The sequence below is a fragment of the Ambystoma mexicanum genome, chromosome 1q (assembly GCF_040938575.1).
Source record: "Ambystoma mexicanum isolate Mex_15411 chromosome 1q, UKY_AmexF1_1, whole genome shotgun sequence".
Classification (NCBI taxonomy): Eukaryota; Metazoa; Chordata; class Amphibia; order Caudata; family Ambystomatidae; genus Ambystoma; species Ambystoma mexicanum.
This window is the reverse complement of record NC_090922.1, coordinates 1178757158-1178768533: the sequence shown is the minus strand read 5'-3', so window position 1 is coordinate 1178768533 and position 11376 is coordinate 1178757158. Positions and strand designations below refer to the sequence as shown.

General features: G+C 44.3%; 1 long non-coding RNA gene across 1 annotated transcript; it reads left to right on the top strand.

Annotated features, from left to right (window-relative positions):
* The first annotated feature begins 329 nt into the window (after positions 1 to 329).
* LOC138522095 (uncharacterized) lies at positions 330 to 10083 on the top strand. The gene is made up of 3 exons (XR_011283239.1): positions 330 to 402; positions 508 to 606; positions 9981 to 10083. It is a non-coding gene; the product is annotated as an uncharacterized lncRNA (long non-coding RNA).
* The last annotated feature ends 1293 nt before the right edge of the window (positions 10084 to 11376 follow it).

The following is an 11376-nucleotide window of genomic DNA, read 5'->3' as shown; positions in this document are numbered from 1 at the left end:
CATTAGCTAATTATTTTGCTTGCACTATTTTGAGCAACGTATTAGGGAGACTGTGTGTATCCTTAGGGACACGTCAATAGTGTTGCCATAGCCATGAATACGTGCAAACTATTATAATACATTGGCGCTCACTCATCATCTCTATAGACATAGGGCTAGTTATATACCCAGAATAGGAGTCTACTCCATTCTATTAGGACATTGTTAGTCCTTTCCAAGATGGCGGTCCCTTTATTGCATTCTTTTTCAGCCCTGATTCACCATTCAGCGCTTGCGCAGAGGACAGCAGACAGGCGATCTCCATAGCAACGGATGCTGAAAAAACATGAAAGGAAAGCCACAGTCGGGTGCCGTGATTCACACGGACACAGCAACTGCACCGAGTGCATCAGACACACAGAGGTAAGAATTCCCGTGGATGCTTTTAACCCCGCGTCTTCCTACATAGATTTATTAAATTATTTAAATGTGAACACAGATGATTCAGTGTTTCCTTCCTCTCCACAGGTTAGGTACAATGCAGCCTCAGATGCGGTGCCATTTAAAAGGACTTGCACCTCACAGAGGACACAGTGATCCCTCAATCTTGCCTGCTTTTTCTTTATGGTAAGATATTTTGCATAGCTATATATGTATATCAAAATTGCCCAACCGTACTGATAATCAGAGCATTGTGGCCACTACATCTGTCACTGCCTTGTCCATCCTTCTACAGGGGCAGATTTACCCGCGCTGGGACCATACCCATGGACATATGCCCTCTGGGTACTGTGTATGAATCTTTTCTTTAACAAATCCCTGACTAATTGTGTTAGTGCCCACTTCCGACCGACCATGAGCATTTATTTCACAGGCACACATTCATTGTGCCACAGCCTCGCACATGAACTTTGACATTGTTTGCTTCGAAACACCACCAGTTGGATGACATGAACTTACTGTGCAATGTGTTTTACACCACAGTAAGTGAAATTTAGACCAATTTCATCTGAAGATTAGATCTCTTGCTACTCATAGAGCCTTTTTTTAACCTTGTCCCTGTAACAGAGCACTCAAAAACATTTGTAGTCTTTATTTTTATAGAGAAATACCGCAGACAGTGAGGAACCTTCAGCACAATTCACATCCTGATGAAGGCTGTTAGATTGGAGCTTCCCAAAATGCAATAGGCCGAAATACGTTTGTGTTGACTCTTGTTTGTTTCCATATGCCAAAGCGGCAGAAAACATTCTTTGTTTAAGTCTGTATTGTTTCATTTCAACCTTGCCCAAGAAAACAAGGATGTATATGTAAAAAATCACCAGATGACAAAAAAATTGTGTTTTTTCGTTTTTGTGCAAGGTTCACTATGCATGAGTTCATGGTATGTCATGTGAATGAACTGATTTGTGAAAATACATAAAATGATATTGTAAGTTTGAAAAATACTACTGAATGGACAGTGTGTTTTTTACTGTGGCTCTGTTCGGGACCGCCCTGACAATTGTTTATATATACCCCTGGTAGAGTCCATCCTATCTAAAGCACTCAGTGGTGAGGAGTTCTCAGCAGTCTTCATTGTGGAAAGGGTGCACCGAATCCCTAGTGGGAGGAATCTGATCCCGGGAGCACTGGCGAGACCAATTATATCCTGCATGTTGAATTACTGAGACAGAGACCTTGCCCTACAGAAAGCCAGAGAGAAGGGAATATTGACATATAAAGGAGACAGGATACAGCTTTTTCCAGAATTTTCAGCTAAGGTACAGGCATCCAGGTGGACATACATCGATTGTTAAGAAACGATTGAGGGAGAGGGGCATGAAATACACCATGCTCTTTCTGGCTAAGCTCAGAGTGAAGCATGAGGGGCAAATACTGTTTTTTTTCAAACCCAGGATGAAGCCAACAGCTTCCTGTAGTCACTGCCAAGAGCCATGAGATGCAAGGGAAATAACGAAAATGGGGAGGACTCCCCGTGGACTATGGGTATGAGACGATACTGGATGTTAGTTATATAATAATTGAGTTGGTGACTGCGCGAGAGAAATGTAAATTGTTAATGGTGGGCTGGGATAGTTGGGCATGGAAGCGGCCCTTGTGCGAAACCATATGAGAGTTACTCAGTTGGGGTGGGGAAGGGATAACTGGCATGTTGGGTTTGCCGGTTGGGTTGGGGGGCAGTGGGGTTGGGATTGTTTTTGGGAAAGGATGGTGGTTCGACGGATCATTCTCGCTCAATGTTTCATTTTTCACTGTTGTGTGCGAATGATGTTCTAGGACATGAGGTGTATGCAAGAATGCTTGGAGGCTGTGTATGTTGGAGCTATGGGCAGAGCTCTCGGAAGTATGACATGGAATGTCAGGGGCTTGAACTGCCCCTCCAAGTCCTGCAAAGTATTACTGTGCATGAAACATCATCAGATTGACATCGCGCTTCTTCAGGAGACACATCTGACAACGTCGACTGAGGCACAGTTTGGGCAAGGCTAGGGCTGTCACAGTTATTTCTCTTCATATTCCTCCTACCTCAGGGGGGTCTGTATATTGGTACATACCTTGGTAGGTTTCCGATTGACAGATGTGGTTCGGGACCAAGAGGGACAGGCTCTATTGATCTTTGGGGCTTTGTATGGTAAGGCAATTACCATGGTTAACTACTATGGCCCCAATCAGGATATGGTGGATACAGTGGAGTGGATAGAGCGAGAACTTGACAAAAGCCCCAGTGTAATAATTATATGGGCTGGTGATTTAAATGCAGTGCTGGACTCGGATATGGATAGAACCCAGGGACCCTCAGATTGCACTTAAAATCAACTCATGTTTTGCAGGATCTATGTTGGACATGGGGTTGATTGACATCTGGAGGAACAGACACGAGGGTAAGAGGGGCTATGTGCTCACTTCCTTGGACCACGAGTGCGCATCTAGACTGGATTACTTTTTGGTCTCTGATAGGGTGGCAGAATGGGTAACCAGGGTCACTATTTTAGCACGTACACTGATGGGTCATGCGCCAGTGGTGTTGGTTTTAGAGATACCAGGGTGACGTGGAGAATGCCCAGCATGGGTGTTCAAGAGTGAAGGTCTGAGTGACGAGGTGTTCCACGCTGCAATAACACAGGTAATTGATATATTCTTTGGGGAAAATGTGACTTCCATGGCTTCATATTTAACGGTATGGGAGACCTGTGAATGTGTGATAAGAGGGGAATGTATCTCAAAGAAATCGGGGATACTGAAACTGATCGGGGGAAAACTCTCAGATAGCAAAACGCATATTTAAGGTTTAAAGGCTGCTGGGTGGAATATGTCAGACCCCAGTATACAGAAGGAGATTAGGGAGGAGTTGGACAGATTTAAAACTGGGGTCCAGAGGGAAGTGAAGTTTCTGTGGTGAAAGGCTGCTGTCCGGCAATATGGGGAAGGTCAATGCCCTGGCAGGTTACTTGTACGAGATGCCAAAGTTGGAGTGCCAAGGTGACATATCCTGTTGGTCAAAAACACGCAAGGGGTATTGAAGTTTGTGGATGGGGATATTCTTGGTGAATTTTGTGCATTCTATGCACGCATTTTCGCAGCACAAGCTTGGTTTTCACGATCTGAGACAGAGGGCTTTCGCGATCTGGTGGAGCTGTATTGGTGTAGTGATGAGATGAGGGAATGGCTGTGTCAATCCATTACGGAACAGGAGATTATTCGGGCGATCAAAGGCCTCACAGTCAAGTTTTATAAGTGTTTAGCAGGGAAATTGGCACTGCATCTCCTAGAAGTATATCGACAGGCTCTGCAGGATTGTCAATTACCAGACTCCATGAGGTAAGTGGTGGTCACTGTACTATTGAAATGTGGTAAGGGAGCTGAAGAGTGCTCCTCAAGTCCCATGTCAACTTGGATAAGAAGATTTTGGCTAAACTACTGGCAATGCAACTGGCACCCCTAATACATAAGTTTGTGAAATCTGACCACTCCGGATTCATCCATGGACGGTCCACTTCCAATGGTTTGCAGCTAATATTTGGTGTGATGACAGCTGTACGTCAAGAGGATCCCATAGTAGGGGCACTGTTAGCCGCTGAAAAAGCATTTGACGGAGTAGAATGGCCATGTCTGTTGATTGTGATGTGAAGGATGGGGATGTGGGAGAGGGAGAGGGGTTTTTCTCTTTAATGTTGTTGCTGTACACTTTGCCCAGTGCACAGAATGCAGTAAATGGCCAGCTCACATCGGTCATCCCGCTGCAGAGAGTACAAGGTAGGAGTGCCCGCTGTCACCCCTACTGTTTCCTTTAGCGATAGAGCCATTGGCGGAGACAATCAGAGATAGGCACATACACAGAGGGATACAATTGTATAGACATAGGGCAGAGGTTTCCCTATATGCAAATAGCATGGTCATATACATCAGTAACCCACACGTTAATTTAGGATTGATTATGAAGGAGGTGTCGGAATTTGGGGATTTCTCTGGCCTGAAAATTAAGGTTGTTAAATCTATGCTTTTCCCACTTACAGAATGTATAAGACAGTTTCCCGACAAGTTTGGGTTTCAGTGGCATTTGAGTTATACTTGATATTTGGTGTTAGATATTGCACGGTCCCATGAAGTGTTGTATCAGCTAAATTATGAGAAGGTATTAGAGCACTGCCACACGTTGCTGAGGAGATGGATGAATTTTCTATGGAAGAATATCATTGGTCAAAATGGTCCGGCTCCGCTGATTTCTCTATGTGCCAATAGCGATATTGAAGTTGTATTTTTGTGAGGTGCGATATGAGGTTTCTCAGTTTATCTGGCCGGGCAAACACGCATGTATATCATGGAGGGAACGAGTGGCATTGTTAGATAAAGGATGCTTGGAATTAACGGAATTCCAGGTGTATTATGAGGCGGCTCAAGTGGGATTCATGATGTATTAATTTGAGGGAGGGTTGGAAAGGAGGCATGTGGAATTGGAAAGGGCACTTGCAGCTCCATCTTTGTTAAGGGCAGTAATATTAACAGCCTCTGAGAGGGCATCTAAAGTGACGAATATGGTGGAGTTATCTTGCAGATCGTGGGTTCCACTTGAAAGAAATGGGGAGGGGATGAGATTATTTACTCCCCTAAGCTCACAATCACTCACATTGCAGGGTTGCTACTGACTAGTGAGCTTGGATATGTAAGCTGCATGAAACGGCTGGACATAATGGCCCTCATTACGACCCTTGCGGAAAGCGACTGACCGGAGCGCCACAGCGTAAATAGCGTTTCCGCCATCGTTTTTCGATTTCCGCCAGGGTCGTAATGAGGGCCAATGTGTTTTTGCGACCTTTTTCCAGATGGGCAGTGCCTAACTGTGCAAGGACTGTGGGGTAAAGGGATCATTACACCTTTGGAGTTCTTTCTGTACTTTAGGTTGAGGGACTCCCTCAAGAGCCTATTCTGCGACTTTCTGGGGGAGCCTGAGATAGCCGCCACACGGAACGGAATGATAGAGAGGGTGGATACCAATATGATTATGTCCAGCCTATATAGTAAAGCACAGGAGGCTAGACTGGGATGGGCAGAATCATCCCAATGGCTCTGTGAGGTCTCTCTGAGTCGTACTATGTCTGAAGAAATGTGGAAATATTGCTGTGAGCAGATGTGGAAGATTGCTATTTATAATAGGTTTAAGGTAATTCATTTCAAATACCTCCATGAATTCAATTATACCCCAACAACAATAAATAAACTGTTTTCTGATACCCCATATGGTTGCACTCGATGTGCCATATCACAGGCATATTTTTTGCATGCAGTATGGGGATGTCCACCAATATTTCAGTTTTGGGAAGGGGTGTTTGAAACTCTGAGTAGTATCACAGGGGAAAGGGTAGAACTCAACCCAAGAGTGGTGCTAATGGGCTAGACAAAGCAGATTGCTGGGTGGGTGCCCAGGCTAGCTTGGCTATTACTGCTGTTGGCTAAATGAAGGGTGGCAATTGTGTGGGTCAGAGCGAGAAGTCCTACATTGGTGCAGTGGAAAGAAGATATTCTTTACTGTAATCAAATGGAAATGGAATATGGGCGGATAGTGCACCCCTTTGCCAGGTCCACAGATATCTGAGGCCCTTATAAACAATATCTCATTCAACAGGCTTGAGGTGATGAAACCTAGTCTGAGGAGGAGATGCCCGGTTTGCATAAAGACAGTGGTTAAGGAGGGACTTGGTGCACGTTTCCTATATAGTAAAGTGTGCATGCCCACCCTCGACCCCTCACAGCCCAACAACTACCAACCCATAACCACTGTGCCTTTCCTCCTCAAGATCTTGGATAAAGCTGCTCACTGCCAAATCCAACGTTTCCTTGAAACCCACTCAATTCTTGGAACAAGACAATCGGGGTTTCGCAAAGTACATGGCACAAAAACAGCGGTGGTAGACCTAAAAAACCAGATCACTCAAATCATGGATGAAGGCAAGCCAACCCTCCTGCTCCTCTTCAACCTCTCAGCTGCTTTCGATCTTGTAGATCACAATAAACTCACCTCTCACCTTACCCACTCAGCCAACTTCTCGAAAGAAGCTGCACGCTCGATCACCTCCTTCTTAGAGGGAAGGGAAATGAAAGTGTTCTCAGACATAGCCAATGCTGCCCCCACCACCATCCACTGCGGAGTCCCTCAGGGCTCGTGTACTGCACCAACGCTATACAACTTGTTCACAAAGCCTCTCTTTGACAAGCTTCATGCATTAGGTATCGCATATACTAACTATGCTGATGATACTCAAGTACTCTTACCACTCACCGGCTTATACACCAGAGATGGCCAAGCACTACATACAATATACACCACCATCCAGGCCTGGATGGCAGCTGATGGCCTCTGCCTCAATGTAGAGAAGACTTAAATCATCATTCTAGTCCTAAAACAACTTTAGCCAAACTAGACAATATGTACTCCAATTTCACCATTGATAACACTATCATTCCTGTCTCCACCTCAGTAAAGACCCTAGGCATCTACTTAGATTCCACACTCTCCATGTCAAGACAGGTTAGCGCTATCACCTCAGCATCAGCTCACACCATTAAACGCATAAATGCAGTAAAACCATACCTATCCAAACCAAACTATCTCACTATAGCCAGAGCAACTATTGGTGCCAAATTGGACTATTGCAATGCCCTTCTAGTAAGTACATCCAAAAATAATCTAAACAGACTTCAAGTCACTCAAAATAATGCTCTCAGAGCAGCATTAAGCCTTCCTAAAAGGGAACACATCTCTAAGGCCAGACAGGCATCTCAATGGTTCCCTGTTAAAGAACGCATCAGCTTTAAAATCCTCACCATCACCCACAAATGCCTCGCATTCACAGCACCATCATATCTTGCGCAAACTCTATCCAAACCTGCTCACTCCAGACCCATCAGGACGCAATACGCTAACCTACTACACCCTCCTCACATCAATAGGGCGAAAAGCGGGATGATTAGTTTTTCTTTACATTGCCACCAAGCTATGTGACGTCCCACCCACTGAAATCAGAACAGAAAACTCCTTCCTCACCTTCCACAAAAAACTCAAAACTTCCCTTTTCATCTGACCTTGTGTTTGCTATGCTACATGCCTGTATATATGTCTGCACTGTGTATTACTTCTGTAACTAAGCAAACTGTCTGTAACCAGCACCACAATGCTTCCAGGCTGTTGCGCGCTTAACAAATGCAAATAAATAAATAAATAATAATGTGTAAGTACCAAAATATAGAAATTACAGTGTTGATTGGAAGTGTTCCTGGGGATCTGTTGATCTTCTGATCACAATATACTCTAAAAGCTGGACAACACACATTTCATTAGACTCAGGCATTCACTTTATCTACAGTATTTTTCAATTTTGTCACAGAAATATGCCACACTGAGTTGCAGACACTCTTCGCCTGCCTCTCAAGAGGGGTTGTTCTCAGCAACTAGTATTTGTTCCCCTGCTTCACAAAAAGATGGCACATTGAAATACATGTACTGAAGATAATCTGCTCCTGCCTCCAACGAGTTAAAAGACTTCTTTCCCTTCATCTAGTTCTATCTCTCATTTGGCACAAAAAGATAGCATACTGAATTTAATCTCCTCTGGCTTCAAAAGACTTCTAAGCATTTTTCTTTCAGTTGCACCTTTCCTCTGGTGGGTTGGTCACAATTTAAGTGCTGACCACTTAGATGGGTTCAGGAAGCACTTGGCAGGTTCGAATTATATGGCATGACCAACTCAGGCTTTGATCCCTCCAAGGTGGATTAATTGAGTACCGTTAAATGTGGTAATAACAACACCTGTTATTAAAGTACTTAGAAGTGGGAGCAATCTAGAATGAACCACAATTAGGACACCATGTATTATCACTTGGATTTTGAATTTTTACAAGATGGTACACTCAGCAACAGCTGCTGAATGTAATCTCCTGCCTTCATCCAGACAATTTTGAACGTTCTCTTCACTCCTTTGTCAGTAACATGAACTGTCACGCATGGTGGTCACTTGGATTCTCCCCTTCCTCACTTCACCCCCTCCATCTAATCCAGAATAGTATTGCAAGCCTTATCCTTGGCCTCAGACCCAGGGACTGCATCTCTCCAGCCCCAAAATCTCTCCACTGGCTCCCGTTGACTGCAAGGATCAAATTCAAGACCGTCTGCATCACGCACAAGGCTGTCTGAGGCCTGGGTACTCTCTACATCCAGCTTAATTTCCCAAAATACCTCCCAGCCAGAGTCCTTCGGTCTTCTGGCACCAACTCTCTGCAGGTCAAACGCTTCTCCAAGCAGGGACTGGATGGTAAATCCCTTTCATTGGCTCGCGTCTCCCTCTGGATCAGCCTCCCTGCCCCCTCAGACTTGAGCTGGATCTTCATACATTTCCAGAAACTTCTCAAGACCTTCCTTTTCTCCTCTTCCTTCCCTCTCTCCCTCCCGTGCTAAACTCTCCATCTGCTACTGTGACTGGGGCCTGTTCCTTTCCAAGTCATACAACGGCCAGACCAGACCCCACCAGTCCCCCGCAGCATCCTTTGCCAGCACTTGCCCTCGGGCTCTGTTTTCCCTGACTATCCCATCTTAGTCCTCCCGTCCACTGCACTCCGCCCCCCCATTTGCCCCGGCACTTGCTGCCTTCAACATCCTGCCCTTGCCTTGCCCACCCTTGGGGGTACCCCAATTCTGCACTTCTCCCTCTACTCCTCTCGCCCTTTCACTTTCACCTTGTCATGCACTTGCACAGTAGGATTGCCACAAGGCCAATATAACAGTTTCTTTGCTGTATTCTCATGATTTGCCATGTCTCACTATCCCCCCTCTTGTCTTGTGACACCTGGAAATACCTGTGTATAGGCGCCATACAAATACCCAATAAATAAATAAATAAATAAATGAATGTTAGTCCATAGTAGCCACATAATGATGGCCTAAATCCTATTTAATGTTCTACCTTTACCTCAACTTCATCCTGTTTTAATTGTGTAACTCTTCCTTAACTGAAACGTGGTTTAACTTCTTACCACCCCTTCAAATAAATGACGTACCTTTTCTATGTCTCCCTGGGTTAAAGCCTATTGCCCCAACTGCTCTGAAAACCTAACTGTGAATGCCCAAACTAGCAGCTACTCTTTGCCGGAATTCTGGATGAAGCGCAGGAATGCTCTAATCGGTTGAAGTGGAATTTCGCACACAAAAAACCAGCATGCACAGCATTATGAGTAGTTTGAGACTTTAGGTAACTTGCCTTAAAGTCCTGCGCACGTTCGCTGATGCACTATGTGAGCTAGGCGTTAGCTTTTTAAATTTCACACAGCGTATTACTCTGCTAGCTGTGTATGTATTACATGTTTCCGTACAAAGTCCATTGTTGCAACTGTCGTTTATACTTGCGCAGAAGCTATTTCTCTTTCATCTGAGCCTGTTCATCATTAAACGCCGAACAATTTGCATACCTTTTAATCTGAGGTTATCCTTTTTATTTTTTTCCCCCCAACAGACAGGCGGCTGTCAGTGCTTCAAAAACATCATCCACTTTGGAATTTTCTGCATCTGCCCAGACATCTGTGTTTATGAAATTGAAGGTATTTCGGTTTTAGTGATGAGTGAAAACGGCTTTGCATTTTCAGCAATAGATTTCTTTGGACGCATCTGGAGGTTTTGCAGAGGCGAATTGACAATCATTTCAACTGGTTTTAATTTGCCGTTCAAGCACCTTTTTATTCCGGGTCAAACAGCATAAATGTCAAGGCTGTTATAATTGCCACTTTCATCAGTCCAGTTAGCCTCTATGGGTATTACTGGATTTGTTTCAAGTGTACTTAGCTATTTCTCACTCCTACAAATGCAAAAGGTGGGTTTGCAGAGAAGCTTAGCGCACAGAGCAGCGCTTTTCCACTGATAGGGCACGAATGAAATCGGGGCTCAGGTTGAAATGTGAAGGGCAGGTATCAGAAAAGCATTTTCAGAGAGCAATAGAGGCATTAAAATAGTAATGGCCTAAACAGTATGAAGAATTCTTCCCATTTTGAAATTAAATAACAAAGTGAAAACCAAACTGACCGCCATTTCCCTATATTTTTTTGTATGTAAATAACACTTGGGGTTACAGAATAAGGAAGGCTGCCATGGTCACTGATTTGTCTCTTGTTTTGAATAGTTTCTATGTTTTGTTTCCAATTTAAATATACATTTCCTCGAAATGGAAGAGCCTTGCGCAAATCATCCTTCGCAGCTTGGAAACGCGCATAGTTACGGAGACAGGTGTTCACGGTTCACCTCAGATAATCAGTTCCTATTTCCAGTGCAATGGATAGCATGTTCCTTACCTTAACACGCATTCAGTATTTTATTCAGTATTATTCTGTATTATTATCATTATTATTGTACTGCTTGAGCCCAGACCTAACTTCGGGAAGCAATGGAGCGTTTTACAAGTCATAGGCAGAAGCACGCAGTGAGAGAAGCAGAGATGCAGGGGAACACGGAACTAACAAAGGGGAGGTGGTTGGCGGATGGGCAGTTGGGCAGCATGGGATCAGCATGCAAGCAGGGGAGAATGTAAGGGGGAGCAGATCGCTCAGTCTCAGGTTTGGTGGAGAGCGTGTGTTGACTCAGTATTTGGTAAGTAACAAAAAGGGTGCTGGTACAAAAGCCCCTCAAATATGTAAGAAACATGTTCAGAGTGGTGTGCCTCTGTAACACACAACCGGAGCAAAGCGAGACAATATGGACCAAAGAAATAGTGTGCAATATTAATTGCAACGTACATTTGGTCTTTCAACTCCACCTGTCTGTTGCCATTGCTGTAATCTGCAAGTATTTAACAGAAACATGTGTGTACCAAAGCTGAAATCTAAAAATAGTGTCAGAACATTTCGTGAACATAAGTACAT